The 22,864-nt window shown below is 47.2% G+C and overlaps 1 protein-coding gene across 1 annotated transcript in view; it reads right to left on the bottom strand.

The window, feature by feature from the left end:
• CYSTM1 (cysteine rich transmembrane module containing 1) overlaps nt 1-22,864 on the bottom strand; it is a 308,284-nt gene that overhangs the window by 114,348 nt on the left and 171,072 nt on the right. The window lies entirely within an intron of this gene.

The following is a 22,864-nucleotide window of genomic DNA, read 5'->3' as shown; positions in this document are numbered from 1 at the left end:
CCATCTGTGCAAGAGGATATTGCATTCCCTGTTGTGCTAGTCCTGTCTACAGGATTGCTTCCAGCCACACCAGGGTGATGCTGTCCTTTTAGGAGGCCTCCCCTCCTCCAAGGTAGCACAGGGGCTGCTAGATTGGAGATGGGACTTCTCTACACATCCCTGTAGGCCTCCTCTATGTACCTCTCTGTCTTCCTCAGCTCCTCCAAGTCTGCTACTCTAGCCTCAAGAGAACGGACTCATTCTCTGAGAGCTAGGAGCTCTTTGCATCAAGCACACACATTATGACAGCCCACAAAATGGGAGATAATCATACATGTGACACTCAATGCAAAAGACTGGATAGCACCCCTCTCGCTGCTGGACTACTGTTTGCATCTTAATATTATAGAGTTGTTTAATTAAAACTTAAGGCACTAGGGATATCTGATGAATATAATGATTGTTGTAATTTGTAATTTATTTAGGGTTTGCTTCTTAGAAACTAATTAAATGTAATTCAGACTAATGAAAATTGAAAATTCCCCTCTTTTTGTCTTAATTAGAATAATCTAATATAATAATTTGCTCCTCCAACATTCCAATGTATCTCACTGGGATTGCAACCACCTGCTGACATCACTCCTCCAACGTTCTCCTCAAAAGTTCCAATTTGTGTCACTGGGATTGTAACCACCTGCTGACGTCACTCCTCCAACGTTCTCCGTCCCCCCTCCCTCCCAGTTCCATGGGACCCGGGAACTGGGAGGGAGGGATGGGGACACTGGAACTCGGAGGGGGGAGGGAGGGAGGGGGGCCTAGAACTCGGAGGGAGATGGAGGGGGTAGGGGAGAGATGCTGCACATGGATGGAGGGGGCAGGGCACAGAGGACGTTGCCTGCATATGGATGAATGCAGGGGAGAGAACATAATGCAGGGGAGGGAGGGGACCCTGAAACTCAGAGGCAGGGAAGGAGGGGATGACACTGGAACTCGGAGGGAGGGGGACAACAACCCTGGAACTCGAAGGGAGGGTGGGAGGGCCCTGGCACACACACTCATGCTCACACACACACTCTCTCTCTCTCACAGACACACTCGCACCCAGTCTCACTCTCTCTGTCACTCACACACACTCGCACATTCACTCTCTCTCTCACACAGTCACTCTCACACACACTCTGAGGAAAACCTTGCTAGCGCCCGTTTCATTTGTGTCAGAAACAGGCCTTTTTTATTAGTTGACTATAAAAGAAGAATTGAGCTAGGGGTGGGTGGGAATGAGGACTGAACTGGGCCCTTCTGTGCCTTCTAGAGACTGTTAATGCTGTGGCAGAAACTTCAAGTTTTAAACCTATGGAGACTAGGTAATAACATTCTTTTTTCCTTGTATTTTAAAATTCTGTGTTTATCAATATCTCACAAGTCCTCTTTTAAACCCTCATCTTTAAGCCGTGGCAGAAACTTCAAGTTTTAAAACTATGGGGAAAAGGCAATGGAGACTAGCTAATAAAGTTTGCTTGCTTTTTTTTTTAATTTTAAAAATCTGTGTTTATCAATATCCTACAATTCCTCTTTTAAACCCTAATCTTTAAGTTACCAAGCTCAGACTAAAATATGAATTATTACCCACAAAGACGTCCTCTTCTCTCAGAACTTCTCAGAAAGAAAGTTGAGTGGAATCTTTCCTATCTATATAGTTTGGATTCAAAGGAGACTATTTCAAACAAAACCTTTGAAGCTAGCCCAGTAATCAAATTGCTCTTAGTAACCTTAGCAAATGTTCTACTTCCTCACACAACTGCCGTGCTACCTTCTACAGCAGGCAAGAACAGAGAATAACTATCTTTTAGAACAGTTCAAGTCTAGCTACTATCCTTTTTATACTTACATAGATCATAATTCATATTTTGCATGCTTTTCCTAAAAATTCCTAGCATCCTGTTTGCTGCCGTTGACATGGTAAACCATAACATTCTACTAAACCTTCTTGATTACTTTGGGACTGGTGGAAAAGTACTTACCTGGATTAAGGGTTTTCTAAACCACCAGAACTTATCAAGTAAAATCTAATTCAACCTTATCACCATTGTGGAAAGCAGACTGTGGAGTCCCTCAAGGCTTACCACTATCCCCAACACTCTTCAACATAATGCTGATTCCTTTGGCCAAGTCCTTATCCAATCTAGGCCTTAACCCGTTCATTTATGTTGATGATGTCACAATTTATATTCCCTTCAGACATGCCCTGTCTGAAATCACCAATGAAATTAATCTTGGTCTGAACACCATGAACTTATGGGCAAACTCTTTTCAACTGAAACTGAATACTGAGAAAACACTGCCTTATCCTTTCATCTCAACACAATAAGTCCAAACCTTCAACTCTAATCACCCCAGATCTTACCCTCCCAACCTCAGAGCGCCTAAAAATACTTGGTGTAACAATTGATCGCAACCTATCACTTGAAAGCCAAATAAATTCCACTACAAAGAAAATGTTCTTCACTTTGTGGAAACTTAAACGAATTAAACCTTTCTTCCCCGACAGAAGTATTTCGCAATCTAATACAATCAATGGTATTAAGCCACTTAAGACTACTGCAATGGAATTTACGCAGGTTGTCAAGAACAACTTACTAAGAAACTTCAAACTGCCAAAAACACTGCAGCCAGATTAATTTATGGTAAATCCAAATTTGATTGTGCTAAACCTCTTCGAGAGAAACTGCATTGTCTTCCAATTAAGGAGCGAATCACCTTCAAAATCTGTACCCGCCTAGTCCACAAAATTCTTTACGCTGAAGCCCCAGGATACATGACCAACCTAACCTACCTTCCAAGAATATATCCAGATCATCCCATTCATACTTAAACCTTCATTACCCAAGCTGCAACGGCCTCAAATATAAATCCATTTATGCTTCCACCTTCTCCTTTATTAGTACTCAACTATGGAATGCACTGCCAAAAGCTGTAAAAACTATTCACAATCATCTTAATTTCAGGAAATCACTCAAGATCAGCTTATTCGGAAAGGCCAATCCCAAGGATTCAACATATGTCCCTACATCCTGCAACACAGCAAATTAATGGACCATTTTGGACACACTTAACCTTCTCTCCTTTTTCCCTGTATACCCTGTTCTTTTGATGCTCCCTGATCACTACACTATATTGTATTTGTATATTTACCAGATTGGTGATTGCCTCTACGGTTTGATGTCCCACATTGAGCCTGCAAATAGGTGGGAAAATGTGGGGTACAAATGTGATCATTTTCTTTATTTCTAATTTTCATGATATCCTATGAACCTTAACTGAATACTTTGTTCTTATTTCGCTAATGACGATTGTCAAGCCAAGAGAGAGGTACGTCTGGCGAAGGCGCAAGCGGAAGAACAAATGGCTAGAAATGTAAGGAGGGGCGACAAAAATTTCTTCAGGTATATTAGTGAAAGAAGAATGACTAAAAAGGGAATTGTGAGACTAAAAGATACAGAGAACCGCTATGTAGATAATGATGAAGAAAAAGCCAATTTGCTAAATAGATACTTTTGTTCTGTTTTCACTGAAGAAAATCCTGGAAAAGGACCGCGAGGGACTGGCAAAAGTACACCTGAGAATGGAGTGGATACAGCACCGTTCACGGAAGAGAGTGTGTATCAACAACTTGGAAAGCTAAAGGTGGACAAAGCCATGGGACCGGACGGGATCCACCCCAGAATATTGAGGGAGCTCAGAGAGGTTCTGGCGGGTCCTCTTAAGGTAAAATTATGTATCATACCTGATAATTTTCTTTCCATTAATCATAGCTGATCAATCCATAGACTGGTGGGTTGTGTCCATCTACCAGCAGGTGGAGATAGAGAGCAATCCTTTTGCCTCCCTATATGTGGTCATGTGCTGCCGGAAACTCCTCAGTATGTCGATATCCAAGCTCCATCCGCAGGACTCAGCACTTAGAGAATTATACCCACAAAGGGACACTCTGCCCAGCTCACCACCGCCGAAACAGGGGAGGGGAATTAACCCAGCTCATCCCCACACAAGTGGGGGATGGGAATCCGTCCAGCTCATCCCCGCGGAGCGGGGGAGGGACACCACACCCGCCGATGCGGGGGGATCTGGCTTATCCTGCAACCGCAACCGCGGGAGGAGCTGACTGACCCTAACACCGCCGAAGCGGGAGGGGTACAAAGCTGCCCAACTGCCGCACGAAGCGGGAGGGAGCGCCGGCAGAATTTAAGTCTCAATCCAGCCCCGTAAAACGGAGGGGAGAGGAATGCAGCAGCTCACTGTAACACAAATTCGTCTCAACTCTTGAAGAATCCATTGAAAAACTTGAACACGAAGTCCTCCTGAACAGGAGCTGAAGACTAAACTTGAACCTGAAATGCAACCAGAATATAAACAATACAGATATCTGGGAGGGGCTATGGATTGATCAGCTATGATTAATGGAAAGAAAATTATCAGGTATGATACATAATTTTACCTTCCATATCATCATGCTGATCAATCCATAGACTGGTGGGATGTACCGAAGCAGTACTCACCCAGGGCGGGACATAGAAATCCCTGACCGCAACACTGAAGCTCCAAACCGGGCCTCCGCCCGAGCAGCCACAGTCAAGCGGTAATGCCTGGAGAAGGTATGGGCCGAAGCCCAAGTTGCCGCCTTGCAAATCTCTTCCAAGGAGACAGACCCGGCCTCTGCCATCGAGGCCGCCTGAGCTCTAGTGGAGTGAGCCTTCAGCTGGATAGGCGGCACCTTCCCCGCGGCCACATAAGCTGCTGCAATGGCTTCCTTGACCCATCTTGCCACTGTAGGCTTAGCAGCCTGCAGACCCTTACGAGGACCTGCAAACAGGACAAACAGATGATCCGATTTCCGGAAATCATTGGTCACTTCCAAATATCTGATGATGACTCGTCTCACATCCAGATACTTGAGAGCAGAGTATTCCTCTGGGTAGTCCTCCCTACGAAAGGAAGGGAGACAGAGCTGCTGATTCACATGGAAGCGAGAAACAATCTTGGGCAGGAAGGAAGGCATTGTGCGAATAGTCACTCCTGCCTCAGTGAACTGCAGAAAAGGCTTTCGACATGAGAGCGCCTGGAGCTCGGAAACTCTTCTGGCTGAAGTGATAGCCACCAAAAAGACTGCTTTCAACGTCAGGTCTTTCAGAGATGCCCTCGACAAGGGTTCAAAAGGCGGCTTCTGCAAGGCTCTTAGCACCAGGTTGAGATTCCACTGAGCGCAGAGGAGGGCGCAGGTGATTAACTCCCTTGAGAAAACGTACCACATCTGGCTGTGAAGCCAGGGAAGCACCCTTCAGGCGGCCCCTGAAGCAAGCCAGAGCCGCTACCTGGACTTTAAGGGAACTGAGCGACAGGCCTTTCTCCAGACCTTCTTGCAGGAACGCCAACACTGAAGAAATTGGAGCAGTGAAGGGAGAAAGTGAGCCTGCTTCACACCACGCTGCAAAGGTACGCCAAACCCTGGCGTAAGCAGTAGAAGTAGAGCGCTTCCTCGCTCTCAGCATAGTGGCGATGACCTTGTCTGAGAAGCCCTTCTTTCTCAGACGCTGCCGCTCAATAGCCAGGCCGTAAGACCAAAGGGGGAGGGATCCTCCATCACCACGGGACCCTGATGCAACAGGCCCTGCTCCACTGGCAGCCGCAGAGGAACGTCCACTGAGAGCCTGATCAAGTCCGCATACCAGGGACGTCGGGGCCAGTCCGGACCCACCAGGATTATCCGGCCCGGATGCTTTGCCACCCGGTCTAGCACCCTGCCCAACATGGGCCAGGGCGGGAACACATAGAGAAGCTCCTGTGTCGGCCACTGTTGGAGAAGAGCATCTACTCCCAGGGATCGAGGGTCCCGTCCTCTGCTGAAAAAGCGCGGCACTTGGCAATTGACCGATGACGCCATCAGATCTAGGCTCAGCCGGCCCCAGCGCTTCGTGATGTCCAAGAACGCCTGAGCAGATAGCTGCCACTCTCCGGGATCCAAGGTATGGCAACTGAGAAAGTCCGCCTTGACATTCATGACTCCGGCAATGTGAGCCGCTGACAGCTGTTCCAGGTTCGCTTCCGCCCACTGGCATAGATTCATGGCCTCCTTGGCTAGAGGGGCGCTCTTGGTACCTCCCTAGCGGTTGACATAGGCCACAGCCGTGGCATTGTCCGACAGGACCCGTACTGGCTTCAACGCCAGTACCGGGATGAACTCCAAAAGCGCCAACCAAATGGCTCTGAGTTCCAGGAGGTTGATCGACCACTTTGCCTCTGCAGGAGACCAGAGCCCCTGCGCTGTCCTTCCCAAGCAGTGGGCTCCCCAGCCCGACAAAGAGGCGTCCGTCGTGACGACAATCCACTCTGGGGTCACCAGAGGCATTCCTGCAGACAACTTGCCTGTCTGCAGCCACCAGCTCAGCGCCTTGCGCACTGCTGGGTCCAAGGGAAGGCGCACAGCATAATTCTCCGACACCAGAGTCCAGCGCTGCAGCAGAGAGTGTTGTAGTGGTCTCATATGAGCCCTGGCCCAGGGCACTACTTCCATCGTGGCCGTCATAGAGCCCAACAGCTGCACATAGTCCCAAGCCCGAAGAGGAGAGGCTACTAGGAACTGGTCCACCTGAGCCTGAAGTTTGACAATCCGATTGTCCGTCAGGAACACTCTGCCCACTTGGGTGTCGAATCGAACTCCCAGATACTCCAGGGACTGAGTCGGGCGCAGCTGGCTCTTCTCCCAGTTGATGATCCACCCCAGGGAGCTCAAAAGAGCAATCACCCGGTCCACAGCTTTGCCGCACTCTGCATAAGAGGGGGCTCGGATCAACCAGTCGTCCAGATAAGGATGGACTTGTACTCCTTCCTTTCGCAGGAAGGCCGCGATGACCACCATTACTTTGGAGAAGGTCCGCGGAGCAGTAGCCAACCCGAACGGGAGGGCTCTGAACTGGAAGTGTCGGCCCAGGACTGCAAAACGCAGAAAGCGTTGATGAGGAGGCCAGATGGGAATATGCAAGTACGCTTCCTTGATGTCCAAGGATGCCAGGAACTCCCCTGCCTTCACTGCCGCTATAACAGAGCGGAGAGTCTCCATGCGAAAGTGCCGAACTTTCAAGGCCCGATTGACCCCTTTGAGGTCGAGGATAGGCCGTACAGAACCTCCTTTCTTTGGTACCACAAAGTAAATGGAGTAACGTCCCTTGCCAAGCTGATTTTCTGGCACCGGAACGACCGCACCCAGGCGGATCAGATTGTCCAAGGTCTGCTGCACTGCCACAGCTTTGACCGGAGACTTGCAGGGAGAGAGTACAAACCCGTCTATTAAGGGTCGGCAGAACTCTAACTTGTAGTCGTCTCTGATGACTTCCAGCACCCAAGCGTCTGAAGTGACTCTGGTCCACTCGCCCAGAAATGAGGACAGGCGTCCTCCAATCTGCACTGGGCCATGGACCAGGACCCCGTCATTGGGTACGAGACCCTGGGGGAGGACCGGAGGGCGCACCTCCGGGACGGCGGTCTCTGCGAAAGGAATGCTGCTTGGGGGAGAAGTTCCTCTTGAAGGAAGAGGGGGCAGAGGAGCCCGACTTGCCCGGGCGGTACCGACGGGCTTCCTGAAACCGTCCTCTGGAGATACCGGGGCGAGCACTGGCCTGAGCCCTGACCTCTGGTAACCTCTTGCCCTTAGACGTGCCGAGATCAGTCATGATTTTGTCCAGCTCGACCACAAAGAGCAGCTTGCCTTTAAAAGGCAACTTAGCCAGGCGGGACTTAGAGGCGTGGTCCGCAGACCAATGTTTCAGCCAAAGCCATACCTTTAGCCGAGGCTCTCAAGACATCATACAGTAAGTCTGCCAAATAAGCCAAGCCCGATTCCAGGGCCGGCCAATCAGCCCTCAAGGAAGGATCCGAGGGGGAAGCCCGCTGCACCATCGTAAGGCACGCCCTGGCCACATAGGAGCCGCAAACTGAGGCCTGTAAACTTAAGGCAGCCGCCTCGAAGGACGACCTTAAAGCCGCTTCCAATCTTCTGTCTTGGGCGTCCTTTAGGGCCGTGCCACCTTCCACCGGCAACGCCGTTTTCTTAGTCACCGCAGTGATTAAAGAATCCACGGTAGGCCAAATAAAGGCCTCACGTTCACTTTCAGGCAAAGGATAGAGGCGGGACATAGCCCTAGCCACTTTGAGGCTCGCTTCCGGGACATCCCATTGAGCCGAAATTAAGGTGTGCATGGCATCATGCACGTGGAAGGTTCTAGGCGGGCGCTTCGTCCCCAGCATAATGGCAGAGCCAACAGGGGCTGAGGGAGAGACGTCCTCAGGCGAGGAAATCTTCAAAATGCTCATGGCCTGCAGTAACAGGTTGGGCAAATCCTCTGAGCGAAAGATCCGCGCTGCAGAGGGGTCATCCGCTCCATCCGAGTGGGAATCCGTCTCCTCCAAGGAATCCCCAAAGGACCGTTGGGAGAACTCAGATACGCTGCCCTCATCTACATCAGAGGAAACAGCGTCCTCTAAGGCCTGGGAATCCACCCGAGGGCGTTTACTTCCGGGGGCCTCAACCCCGTTATCGGAGAAGGGAGAAGGGGCAGCGTTTTGCATAAGGAAGGCCTGATGCAGCAGCAAAATAAACTCGGGGGAGAAACCCCCAAGACTGTGTATTTCAGCAGCCTGGGCCACAGCCCTAGACGCACCCTCAACCAGCGCTCGCAAGAGCGGGGGAGCAACATGCTGCGCATCCAAGATGGCGTCCGGCGCGACACTCCGCGAAGGAGCTGCGTGGGAAGAACAGCGTTTAACTTTAGCCGCTTTTTTGCCGTCGCCCAAATCAAGGGCGGCCATGGCATGAACGTCTCCCAGCTCAAGGGCGGCCCAAGAAGAAGCCGTCCGAGCAGAGTGGCTGGCCAAGATGGCGGAGGCGAGCAGCGGGGGATGGGCGTTTATGGCGGGAAAAACCGCCGCGCCGGAGGAAGACCCGGGACAGTGACCGGCCTCCAAACTGACACCCAACAAGGGCGAATCAGACTTTAAAACCCCCGCATCCCCGCTAGAGCGCACACGCGGTCCGGGGAGCGATTCTTCGCGCCCTCGCCCTCCGACGCCATAGGCCACGTGGAGATCAATCGGGGAATCCCCTGCCCGCTATAAAAAGGTAAAAATTACCTGCTTCTCGCTCCGAGCTGTAACGACCTGGTGTCCCAGTGAGTAGCTGCAATAAACGTTTAAATAAACGTCGAAATAAACGCCCTTAAAGACGTCCAAAAATTTTTTTTTTTTTTTTTTTACGGAGCCAGCGGGAGGGGGGAGAAAAGGAGGGACCTGGCACCACCAGGTTTGCACTTGCTCAAGAAGAGCCCTCAACCCCAGGTACTCAACAAAACCTAAAGATTAGGCTTGGAGACCTAGCCAGAGCTGCTGCTGTGTGTGACCACCACCTGCTGAGATAGAGAACATACTGAGGAGTTTCCGGCAGCACATGACCACATATAGGGAGGCAAAAGGATTGCTCTCTATCTCCACCTGCTGGTAGATGGACACAACCCACCAGTCTATGGATTGATCAGCATGATGATATGGAAAGATTTGTTTAATAAATCCTTGGAGACGGGAGAGGTTCCGAGGGACTGGAGAACGGCAGAGGTGGTCCCTCTTCACAAAAGTGGTGATAGGGAGAAGCTGGAAACTACAGGCCGGTAAGCCTCACTTCGGTTATTGGAAAAGTAATGGAAGCGATGCTGAAGGAAAGGATAGTGAATTTCCTGGAAGCCAATAAGTTGCAAGATCAGAGACAACATGGTTTTACCAGAGGGAAATCGTGCCAAACGAATCTCATTGAATTCTTTGATTGGGTAACTGGAGAATTGAATAATCGACGTGCTATAGACGTAATCTACTTAGATTTTAGCAAAGCTTTTGACACGGTTCCCCACAGGAGGCTCTTAAATAAACTAGATGGGCTGAAGATAGGTCCCGAAGTGGTGAACTGGATTAGGAACTGGTTGACAGACAGACAGAGGGTGGTGGTAAATGGAGTTCGCTCGGAGGAGGGAAAGGTGAGTAGTGGAGTGCCTCAGGGATCGGCGCTGGGGCCGATTCTGTTCAATATATTTGTGAATGACATTGCCGAAGGGTTACAAGGTAAGGTTTGCCTATTTGCGGATGATACTAAGATTTGCAACAGAGTGGACACCCGGGAGGGAGTGGAAAGCATGAAAAGGGATCTGAGGAAGCTAGAAGAATGGTCTAAGGTTTGGCAATTAAAATTCAATGCGAAGAAATTTATGCAAAGTGATGCATTTAGGGAGTAGAAACCCACGAGAGACTTATGTGTTAGGCGGTGAGAGTCTGATAGGTACTGAGGGGGAGAGGGATCTTGGGGTGATAGTATCCGAGGATCTGAAGGCAACGAAACAGTGTGACAAGGCGGTGGCCATAGCGAGAAGGTTGCTAGGCTGTATAGAGAGAGTTGTGATCAGCAGAAGAAAGGAAGTGTTGATGCCTCTGTACAAGTCGTTGGTGAGGCCCCACCTGGAGTATTGTGTTCAGTTTTGGAGGCCGTACCTTGCGAAGGATGTTAAAAAAATGGAAGCGGTGCAAAGAAAAGCTACGAGAATGGTATGGGATTTGCGTTCCAAGACGTATGAGCAGAGACTTGCTGACCTGAACATGTATACCCTGGAGGAAAGGAGGAACAGGGGTGATATGATACAGACATTCAAATACTTGAAAGGTATTAATCCGCAAAAATATCTTTTCCGGAGATGGGAAGGCGGTAGAACGAGAGGACATGAAATGAGATTGAAGGGGGGCAGACTCAAAAAAGATGTCAGGAAGTATTTTTTCACGGAGAGGGTGGTGGATGCTTGGAATGCCCTCCCGCGGGAGGAGGTGGAGATGAAAACGGTAACGGAATTCAAACATGCGTGGGATATGCATAAAAGAATCCTATGCAGTAGGAAGGGATCCTCAGAAGCTTAGCAGAAATTGGGTGGCGGAGCAGGTGGGGGAAGAGAGGTTGGTGGCTGGGAGGCGAGGATAGTGGAGGGCAGACTTATACGGTCTGTGCCAGAGCCGGTGATGGGAGGCGGGAAATACTGCTGGGCAGACTTGTACGGTCTGTGCCCTGAAAAAGGCAGGTACAAATCAAGGTAAGGTATACACATCTGAGTTTATCTTGTTGGGCAGACTGGATGGACCATGCAGGTCTTTTTAAGCCGTCATCTACTATGTTACTATGTATCCCCCATCCTGTTGGGATCAAAAGAAACAAAAAGTTGGGCAGACCGTCTGTGGGACCTTGTCCGCTCCACATAGTACGCCAATGCTCACTCGCAGTCCAAGATGTGCAAAGTGCTTTCGCTAGGATAGGCATGAGGTCAGAGAAAATGTTGGCAAGACAATCAACTTGTTCAGATGGAACTCCGACACAACCTTAAGAAGGAACTTAAAGTGCATGCAGAAGACTACTCTGTTGTGATGAAACTTAGTATAAGCTGCATCCACTACTAGAGCCTGAAGCTCACTGACCCAAGAGCTGAAGTAACAACCACCAAGAAAATGATCTTCCAGGTCAAGTACTTCAGATGGCAGGAATTCAGTGGCTTGAAAGGAGCTCATCAGCTGGATGACAACATTGAGGTCCCATGACACAGGCGGAGGTTTCACAATGGGCTTTAACAAAAACAAACCCTCTCATGAACCTCTACATGATAAGAACTAATTGCAGTGGTGAACCCTTACGGAGTTTGTTTTTGTTTGTTTGTTTGTTGCATTTGTATCCCACATTTTCCCACCTTTTTGCAGGCTCAATGTGGCTTACAGTATTGGTCTTGAGACCAGACTCAGAGAGGTGTAGAAGATATTCAAGCAGGGTCTGTGTAAGACAGGAAACAGGATCTAGGGCCTTGCCCTCAAACCAGACGGCAAACCTTCTCCATTTGAAAGAATAAACAACTCATAATGGAATCTTTCCTGGGAGCCAGCAAGATCCAGGAGACATCCTCCAACAGACCCAAATTCTAGGCTCTCAACATCCAGGCTGTGAAAGCCAGAGACTGAAGGCTGGGTTGCAGAAGAGATCCCTCGTTCTGAGTGATAAGGGTTGAAAAATATTCCAATATTCACGGTTCTTCGGAGGATAACTCCAGAAGAAGAGGGAACCAGATCTGGCGTGGCCAGTAAGATGTGATTAAGATAGTGGTTCTGTGGTCTTGCTTTTGTTTCAGCCACGTTTTTCCCACAAGAGGAATGGGAAGACACGTGTACAGAAGGTCTGTCTCCCAATGCAGGAGGAAAGCATCTGATGCTAGTCTGTTGTGAGCCTGAACAGAACAGAACTGAGGGACTTTGTGATTCAGTTGAGTGGCAAAGAGATCCACCAAGGGGAAGCCCCACACTCAAGATTTTGTGGGCAATGCCCATGTTGAGGGACCACTCGTGCGGTTGCATAAAGCCTGACAGCCAGACTGTTTTCACCGACAAGTTAAGTGGCCTGAAGGAACATTTTGTGATGGCGAGTCCAGCACCACATCCGGACTGCCTCCTGACACAGAGGGCATGATCAGATGCCCTCATGCTTGTTGGTGTAATACATTGCAACCTGGCTGGCTGGCTGGCTGTTTGAATTGAACACAATTTGGTTGGACAACCCATCTCTCAAAGCCTTTAAAGTGTTCCAGATCACCCGGAGCTCCAGTAGATTGATCTGAAGACCTCTTTCCTGGAGGGACCAGGCTCCCTGAGTGTGAAGCCCATCTCCATGAGCTCCCCAACCAAGGAGAGATGCATCCATCGTCAGTACATTTTGAGGCTGAGGAACTTGGAATGGTAGTCCCAGTGTCAAATTGGACTGAATGGTCCACCAGAGCAGAAAATGAAGAAATTATAATAAAATGAAAGAACAGTGAAAATGAAAGAACGGTGTGTATCACAGAGGCCATGGCAAGGTACAAACCCTCCATATTTCTAGCTTTTTGTTTTAGTATAGCCATCTTGCATTTCTTGAACTGGGAACAGACCTGAAATTGTAAGACAGCCATAAATTTGTTTTTTCTGATAACTACCCTTCTAAGGCTGTAGAAATTTGCGGTTTGACATTTGGCCTATGCTAACCTGTGATGTTGGTTGCCAACAACCAAGAGCCAGAGACTCCTATGACTAAGGACACCTGCAGTATCCAGATAAACAATCAAAGGAAGGTTTGGGTGAAATTGTAGCTTCAGCAAGCGGGTGTGGGCACTATCATGACTATGCTTAGGAGGGGCATAATCGAACGGGGCGCCCAAGTTTTCATGAGGGTGTCCTCGCAGGATGGCCCTGCAAAGGGGCGTGGAAACCTGTATTATCGAAACAAGATGGGCATCCATCTTTCGTTTCGATAATACGGTTGGGGACGCCCAAATCTCAACATTGAGGTCGACAACCTTAGAGATGGTCGTCCCCGGTTTTCGGCCATAATGGAAACTGAGGACGCCCATCTCAAAAACGACCAAATCCAAACCCTTTGGTCGTGGGAGGAGCCAGAATTCGTAGTGCACTGTTCCCCCTGACATGCCAGGACACCAACCGGGCACCCTAGGGGGGCACTGCAGTGGACGTCACAAATTGCTCCCAGGTGCATAGCTCCCTTACCTTGGGTGCTGATCCGCCCAACACCCCCCCCCCCAAAAAAAAACCCCACTCCCCACAACTGTACAACACTATCCGCTTATCTGAAGTGCACTGCACCCACTAAAATTGCTCAAGGGACCTGCATACTGCTGTCACGGAGCTGGGTATGATATTTGAGGCTGGCAAAAAAAAATTGTTTTTTTTAGGGTGGGAGGGGGTTGGTGATCATTGGGGGTGTAAGGGGAAGTCATCACCGATTCCCTGCAGTGGTCATCTGGTCAGTTCGGGCACTTTTTCACGGTTTGGTAACAAGAAAAAATGGACCAAGTAAAGTTGGCCAAGTGCTCGTCAGGGACGCCCTTCTTTTTTCCATTATCGGCCGAGGACGCCCATCTCTTAATCACGCCCCAGCCCCGCCTTTGCTACGGTGCCAACACGCCGCCGTGAACTTTGGTCATCCCCGTGCCAGGAAGCAGTTGAGGATGCCCAAAATCGTCTTCCGATTATGCTGATTTGGGCGACCCTGAGGACGCCCATCTCTCGATTTGTGTTGGAAGATGGACGCCCTTCTCTTTCGAAAATAAGCCTGAAGGTCAACCATTACCTAATAAAAATGTACATGACAGGCCTTAAACTATCCTTGCAATAAGGGAACCAATGAGAAGAATTGGAAGATGGTAGAAGGTGCTGGAACAGGATTCACCATAGAAGGAAACAATATTCTGGAAAGATGCATATTTATTAGGTAGGAAGGGTAATTAAGATAATACAGAAAAGAAGAAAAGGTATAACGGAATTCAAACATGCGTGGGATAAACATAAAGGAATCCTGTTCCGAGGGAATGGATCCTCAGAAGCTTAGCTGAGATTAAGTGGCAGAGCCGGTGGTGGGAGGTGGGGCTGGTGGTTGGGAAGCGAGGATAGTGCTGGGCAGACTTATACGGTCTGTCCCAGAGCCGGTGGTCGGGAGGCAGGGTTAGTGCTGGGCAGACTTATACGGTCTGCGCCCTGAAAATGACAGATACAAATAAAAATAAAAAAAAAGTAAGGTATACACAAAAACAAAAAGTAGCACATATGAGTCTACTATGTTACTATGAAACAGAACTGAGGACAGGGAGCCTCAGTGTGTCTACACTAACAGGTGGACATATTGATAGCTCCCAGGTAAACTCTGTTTTTTTTATTTACTAACATATTATACTCTATTGGGATCTTATTTTATTTCAATAATTAATTACTTATTGGCTTCTTTGCCTATTTGAATAAACATTTATTAAGTCTAATACTTATTTGGCAGCTAGAGTTTTTCTTGCCTGGGGTTCTGCCTGGGAGGGGGAAAGATTTGAGGATCCACCCTCTAGGAGACCTCCAGAAGGCTACTCCTGTCTCAGAGGCAAGGACAGGAACACAACAAAACGATGGAAAAAAAAAATAACTTAAGAAGAGAAGCTGTGAAGGTCAAAAATGTACATCAGGTGTGGATGCTGTTCAAAAATACCATCCTGGAAGCCCAGGCCAAATATTTCGTGTATTAAAAACTGAGGAACGAAGACCAAATGATGGCCGGCATGGTTAAAAAATGAGGTGAAGAAAGCTATTAGAGCTAAAAGAAAATACTTCAGAAAATGGAAGAAGGATCCGACTGAAAATAATAAGAAACAGCAAAAAGAATGGCAAGTCAAATGCAAAGCGCTGATAAGGAAGGCAAACAGAGACATTGAAAAGAAGATTGCATTGGAGGCAAAAACACATAGTAAAAATGTTTTTAGGTATATTAAAACCAATTTTTCAAAGGGAAAGCATGTGCACACTTTCCAACTGAAAATCAGGTCACCAAAATGCCTGTATATATTTAAGCTCACTATTTAGTATACACAAATTTCTAAGAACATTTATGCACACGCTTTGGAAAATTCAAATATATACCTATAAATTCAAACCATACCATGAAGCTCCTCTGTCCAGGGTGCCTCTGCTTGCCATAGGTAAAAGTATGTGCACAATGGCATTAAGGGGTTCATTTACTAACAGTGTGCTTGGAGCACATTTTTACTTGCATAAAATATGGGCAACTTACAATATCTAAGCTACCGTTTTTTGTGGAGAAATGGCTTTGAAAATTACCCTCTTGGGCATTTTCATAGCTAAAACAATGTCTTACACACAGAAATGGGCATTTATATTTGCCTGTAATATTTTGTGCAAAATAGAGAAAGACACAGGGACAAAGTTTGTACCCCCCCCCCCCTCCATCCCTGTGAGCACTGTCCCTGCCCTGTCCACATCCTCACTCCTGCAAGCTCTGACCTCATCTGCACAAGCCTCGAACAGTTATGTAGTTCAACACCAGAGATACAGAACGAGATGCATTTACTCCTGTACTGTGCAAAATATAAAGATAGGGATGTTAGGGCAGTGCAACTAGGGCAACTGCCCTTGGTTCCTGACTAGTGAGAGCCCCAAGACTACTGAAAGCTGAAGACAATGCAGCCTGGTAGTGGATGGGGTTCCCTCACAAATTTCTGCCCTGGGCTCCAGCCATGTCTAACAATAGCTCTGGCAAGACGTACATTTCAAATTGAACATATTCTAATCACAAAACAGAAAATAAATTTATTTTTTCCACCTTTGTCTGGGCATCTCTGGTTTCTGCTTCACCTCTGTCTTTTCTCCAACACAGTGCTACCTGCAGTTCCCCTCAGGCTCTGCAGACGGATAAATTAAACACATGAAATCCAGAAGCCTAACTATAAGGTTGTGTTATCACTTCCCCTCTACATACAAACACACACACACACATGTAACACACATTGACCCCCGTCAACACTGTCTCTCCCCCACAAACACTCTTACCCTTCCCAAACTCACCCCAGTTTAACATCACTGCTTAGCACAGCCTGTTAAACTTGTTATCTTCCTCAGTTCTTCACCCTCCCCACCCACTCATTTCCTTACCCCATTCCCGTTTTCCACAGCTCTTGTCCACCCCTCCCGCTCGTTTTCTCCAGCTCCACCTCCCTTCCACATGTTCTCTTTTCTCCTCTGTTGTCCCTAACTCTCCACCGTCCCCGTCCCCCCCATAGCTTCTCCCCTTCTATACATGCCCTGCTTATCCATTACCTCCTTTCCCATTTTTTCTTAGCCCCATGTTCCAGTAAGTGCATTTCCCAACTTCCTATCTCCACAAACTACTTTCCAGCACTGTGAAACTTTTAAGCATGCAGTTCTGGTTAAAAGCCAGCTTCAGGGTCAGATTAACACTATATATCAGACCCTAGGTAAACATATTTCTGGCCCTAATACCAGGGACCACCAGGGACCCCCTCCCCCCACCACTGCAAGATAGTGACAGAACAGGACGGACCTTCCTGAGCTCCGTGCCCAGGTGGCAGCTGAGCGTGGCAGAGGCAGCAGACGGAGCCCAAATCGGCTGACGAGAAACACTGCTACCACCCCCAAAGCAGGGAGAGGCAAACGAACCTTTCCCCATGGGGATCAGTGAGGATCGCAGGACAGCGGTGGGTCGCGTGCCCGGCGCCTGCCCTTGCCCGCCAGCCCGTCCCTACTGGGAAGCCGTTGGAACCTCCACTCGGGCTACTGCACGGGTCCCGCTTGGTAAAGATCACCTGCCCGGCGTCTGCCCGCCAGCCCGCCCCCACTGAGAAGCCGAAGGAACCCCCGCTCGGGCTACTGCATGGGCCCGCCAGGTAAAAATCGCCGCCCGCCCTGCTCGGCGCCTGCCCTTACCCACCAGCCCATCCCTACTGGGTAGCCGCCGGAACCTCTGCCTCCCCACATGCTCAACGCGCCAGATGGGGCTACCCAGGCGAGCATGAGGCGCGGAGATGCGCGACTGCCGGGGCCCAGCCGAATGCGCCGCGTGGCCGGCTAACTGAGACGGCGACATGAAGAACGTGAGCGCTGTGGTGTGAGGGTCCTAGAAAAGTGCCTCATAGGACCCAGTGCACATCGACAGTGGCAGCCGGGGCCGCTGCCTGCCCCCGATTCCTCCCTCCAGCAGCTGATACGGCAATCGATGTGGAACCAACCGAACGACTTCCACATACTCGACTGCTTATTACCTCTGCAGCACAGTTGTCTCTCCTCAGCTTCCTACCTCCAACCACTATAGCAGCAGCATTGCAGCAACAACTTCTACCTGCCCGACTGCTTAATTACCTCTGCAGCACAGTTGTCTCTCCTCAGCTTCCCAACTCCGACCACTGCAGCACAGTTGTCTCTCCTTAGCTTCCTACCTCCAACCATTAATAAACCTCTCAAAACCACAGAGCCTCTGTGTCCTGGGTCAATTCTCCTAACACCTAACTGTGAGTAAACTATCTATATCTATAAGCATAACCTCAGAAAGAAAGAGACTTCCGCTGTGCCCTGGTACACCAAGGACTACTCCAAGCCACTGAGACTTTCCAGTGGAAAAAAACAGCTAGCAGGAGACAAATTGAAGAAGAACCCATCCTAGAATTACTCCCCCTCCACACCTCCTCCGTTCACCAACATTATGCAGGACCCGGAGCAATCACCGATCCCAACAACCCAAGGCAAGCCGATAATACATAAAAACACAAGTCTAGCACTCAAGAGCCCGATCACACACCTTATCAAGCATGGCCAATAGCAGCCAAAGCGAACTGATACCATAATGAACACCGTCAATATACTCCTAACATTCTACTCCTTATCTCTGATCCACCTAACACTAACCACACCACTCGCAGAAAGCAATATCATATCCATACTGCACACTCATTACAGACAGATCAGATACACCACACCTCATCAAATAGTCATCAACCAAACCAAAGGAAGAACACCAACATGCGGACAACCTCAACACAAGGGAAAGAAAGGTCAGGACAAACCCACACTAACAAAGAAATGACAACTGACTAAAATCCGCATAGCACCAAACACAGAAGACCCATACAAACAAGACCCATACAAACTAATTCAAGTAGGTTACATCAACGCCAGATCCATAGTAAATAAGACAGCATTAGTAACAGACTGGATCATGTCAGAAGATATTGCTCTACTTTTCATCAACGAAACCTGGATCCATGATCAAAGTGACCCCATAATCCTTAACATATGCCCTCCAGGATACAAAATCTCCCACTGGACCAGCAAGGAAAAGAGAGGCGGTGGCACAGCACTAATATACCGATCTCACTTTACCACCGAAACCACTGCCGAGTCTATAACAACCCAGCTTGAACTCGCACTAATCAGAATCCATCACAAAACCCTACTTGATCATCTAAACTGTATCTTGTTTTATAGACCACCAGGTAATTGGAATGAAAGCCAGCCAAACTTCATGGACTTCATCTCAAACACTTGTGTAACCAACTCCAATATACTAATACTAGGAGACATCAACCTCCACCTAGAAGACCTAAATTCTACCAACGCACGTGAATGCAAGGAATTCCTGCACTCATGGGATTTTAAATGGCCACCCATGTAAGCAACCCATGTCAAAGGTAACACACCCGACCTCATTTCACACAAACTGTCCACAGACAAGAACCTAATAACAGAAATTAAATGGACAGAAACACCATGGACCGACCACTACAAACTAAACCTATCCCTAAAATGGCGGAAAAAGGGTCCACATCGTACACAAGAACACACAACCTATAGCACCAGGGACCATATAGACTCGGAAACATTCTGGCAAACGAAATACAATAACGAATGGACAGCACAAACGAACTCCATATATTACATCTCAGAATGGGATAAAAGATGCAAAAGTATACTAGACGAAATAGCATCCTTGCAAACAAGAACCTCATGCAGGCATAATGCGATACCACGGTTCAACGAAGAACTGAAAATACTAAAAACACAATCCAGGCAACTTGAACGTGCATGGAAAAAAATAAAAGATGAACACACACTCAACGCATGGAAACAAATACAAAGGAAATACAAATACACTATAAGACAGACCAAAAGATCCTACTATAAAACAAAAATAGGTCCAGATTACAAAGACACGAAAAAATTATACCAACTCATGAACAAACTACTAGATACCACCTCGGTCACCACAATTAATACAGACATCCCAACTGCAGACAATCTTGCTAAATACTTCAAAGAAAAAATTGCAAACCTATGTAACACATTACCTCAGGACAACATCGATAACGAAAACTTCATCAACGGCCTGGACCCTACCCCCGGTGAATACCCAGCGGATTGAACCTGGTCAAACTTCGCTTTCCTCACCGTTGAAACAGTTACCCAGGCAATTAACAGGCTCTCCAATACCCATTGTAAATTAGATGCCTGCCCCAGCTTCCTGAAAAAAGCCACCCCCACCGCTTCATAGCAGACCTTACATCCCACTTAAATTACATGCTTCAACAAGGTCTCTTCCCCAAGGATAATGGCAATATCCTACTCACCCCAATACCAAAAGATACCAAGAAAAAAAGCAAACAAAATCTCTAACTACCGCCCGGTAGCTTCTATCCCAATGACAGTCAAACTGATGGAAAGCTTGGTAACCAAACAACTTACTGATTATATGTACAAATTCACAATACTACATGAATCACAATCAGGATTTCGGCCACTACATAGCACTGAAACAGTACTAATCACTGTCCTATCCAAATTCAAGCAGGAAATAGCAACTGGTAAAATCATACTCCTCCTTCAATTTGACATGTCTAGTGCATTCGACATGGAAACCATAAGATGCTACTAAGACTAGTAGACTACTTCGGCATCGGTGGAAACATACTTAGCTGGGTCAAGGGCTTCCTAACCACTAGAACATACCAAGTGAAATCAAACTCAAACATATCATCACAGTGGAAAGCAGACTGTGGAGTACCTCAAGGATCACCACTATCACCGATCCTCTTCAACCTAATGATGACCCCATTAGCCAAGTCCTTATCCAACCATGGCCTCAACCCTTTCATCTACGCAGACAATGTCACAATATACATTCCTTATAAACATGAATTGGCTGAAATCTCCAACGAAATCAAGCTCAGTTTGAACATCATGGATGCATGGGCAAATGCATTTCAACTAAAACTCAACACAGAACAAACACATTGTCTCATCCTCTCATCCCAATACAACACATACAAACCCACAAGCATGAACACCCCAGATCACATCCTTCCTATTTCAGACATTCTGAAAATTCTCAGCGTCACAATTGACCGTAACCTCACCCTAGAGTGCCAAGCAAAATCTACAGCTAAGATGATGTTCCACTCAATATGGAAACTCAAACGACTGAAACCAGTCTTCCCGAGGTATACATTCCACAACCTGGTACAATCTATGGTATTAAGTCATGTAGATTACTACAACGGAATCTATGCGGGATGTAAAGAATATAAAGAAACTTCAGACCACCCAAAACATGGCAGCCAGGCTCATATTTTGAAAAACGCGATTCGAACCCGCCAAACCCCTACGAGAAAAACTGAACTGGCTCCCAATCAAAGAACGAATTGCTTTCAAAATCTGCACACTGGTTCTTAAAATTATCTATGGCGAAGTCCCGGGATATATGACAGACCTCATAGACCTGCCAACCAGCTTTTACTATCGTTTATTTAGATTGCAATATTCAGCAAAAAGAATGATTGTCTAGATATGTTAAAAAAATGATTTTTTGTACACAAGCAAATCATTATGGGTATAAAATAGCCCTATGAAAGAGATATGACCGCAGACACTATAATCTTATGTAGACATTGGAGTCTTGCAGGTCAGACCTTGGTTAATCCTTGGTTTCTGAGGGTTATACCCATAGAGTAAGAACTTTAAATTATTTTACCCTTTGGGTTTATTTTTTGCGGTTCACCAGTATCGTGGTATTAGATTACGGAAGTAAGGGGAACAGCTCATACTGTTTTCTTGCATTTATACCTTTGGTCTTTTTCCAGTGTGGCATTACTTATGTACTTATGGAATCTCCACTACCTAAACTGCAAAGAAGTCAAATATAAATCAACTTATGCATCCAGCTTTTCCTATATAAGCACACAATTATGGAACACATTACCTAAAGCCGTGAAAACGTTTGACCACCTAAACTTCCGGAAATCACTAAAAATTAATCTGCTCGAAAAGGCATACCCTACCGACCCAACCTAAATACCTAAACCCTGCAACACAAGCGAAACCAAAGAGCGTATGGACAAAACACAACTCCCCCTCTCTACGATTCACTATTGTGTCTTGTACACATGAACCTTATTATACCATTACTCACTTTGTAATTGTTATACCGGAACTGGCGATCGTCAATACGGTACTATGTAAGCCACATCGAGCCTGCAAATAGGTGGGAAAACGTGGGATAAAAATGCAACAAATAAATAAATAAATTTCACCTCTCCAGAAGTATTAGGGAAAAGTGCAGAGCCTAGCTGTCGGTATACCTGTAATAGTTTATGAGTAAGAATGGGGATTATGCAAGCACCTGCTCTGGATGGAGAAGCTTAATGGTTAGACATGGAGAGCTGCCAAGTTACCCAGTTCTAGGATGAAAACTGAGCCAGTCCTGGATTTGTGCAACTCTGTCCTGGTACATTATGGGACCTGAAGTGCTGATTTCAATTGGTGGTATCAGGGACTACATATACAACACTGAACTGGGACGAGTTCAAAAATAGGACTGACCAAAAAATTTGCCTCCTGTTGCTGGGTAACTTGGCAGCTCTGCAGCAGTGGGCTGAGAACCACGGAAACTGGACTAGTCATTTCCACTCTATTACCTCTGGCACAAACCTGAGATTCCAAGGGTGGACTGCCTGAAAGAGTGAGATTTAAGGGCAACACATGCAAGACATAAATTTACCAAGCTTTATGGGTGAAAAAAACAGCATGTCACAAATGGAAAAAGCAGAATAAAATATTTAAGGCCAGATATTCAAAATGATTTGAATGGCCAAGAGAAGCTCCTGGCCATTTAAATTGCCTGTCTGGGGCTAACTGGGATTTTCAGTGGCTCTATCCGATTAAAAATGCCATGTGCTGCTGAAAATACCCAGTTGGCGCTGTATTAGGCTGCGTTTAAATGCCATTCACATTTTACAAAATATCATAAAATACCATAGAAAAAGTTTACAGGAATCAGAGAATTAAAAGTATTTTTTATTCTTACTCACCAGCACTGCTTCAGATATCAGTTTGGAAGTTATGGAAAAATAATAACACACTTACAGAATCTAATATCAGTAGCTCTGAT

The sequence above is a fragment of the Microcaecilia unicolor genome, chromosome 8, assembly GCF_901765095.1.
Source record: "Microcaecilia unicolor chromosome 8, aMicUni1.1, whole genome shotgun sequence".
Classification (NCBI taxonomy): Eukaryota; Metazoa; Chordata; class Amphibia; order Gymnophiona; family Siphonopidae; genus Microcaecilia; species Microcaecilia unicolor.
This window is presented reverse-complemented; position numbering and strand designations above follow the sequence as displayed.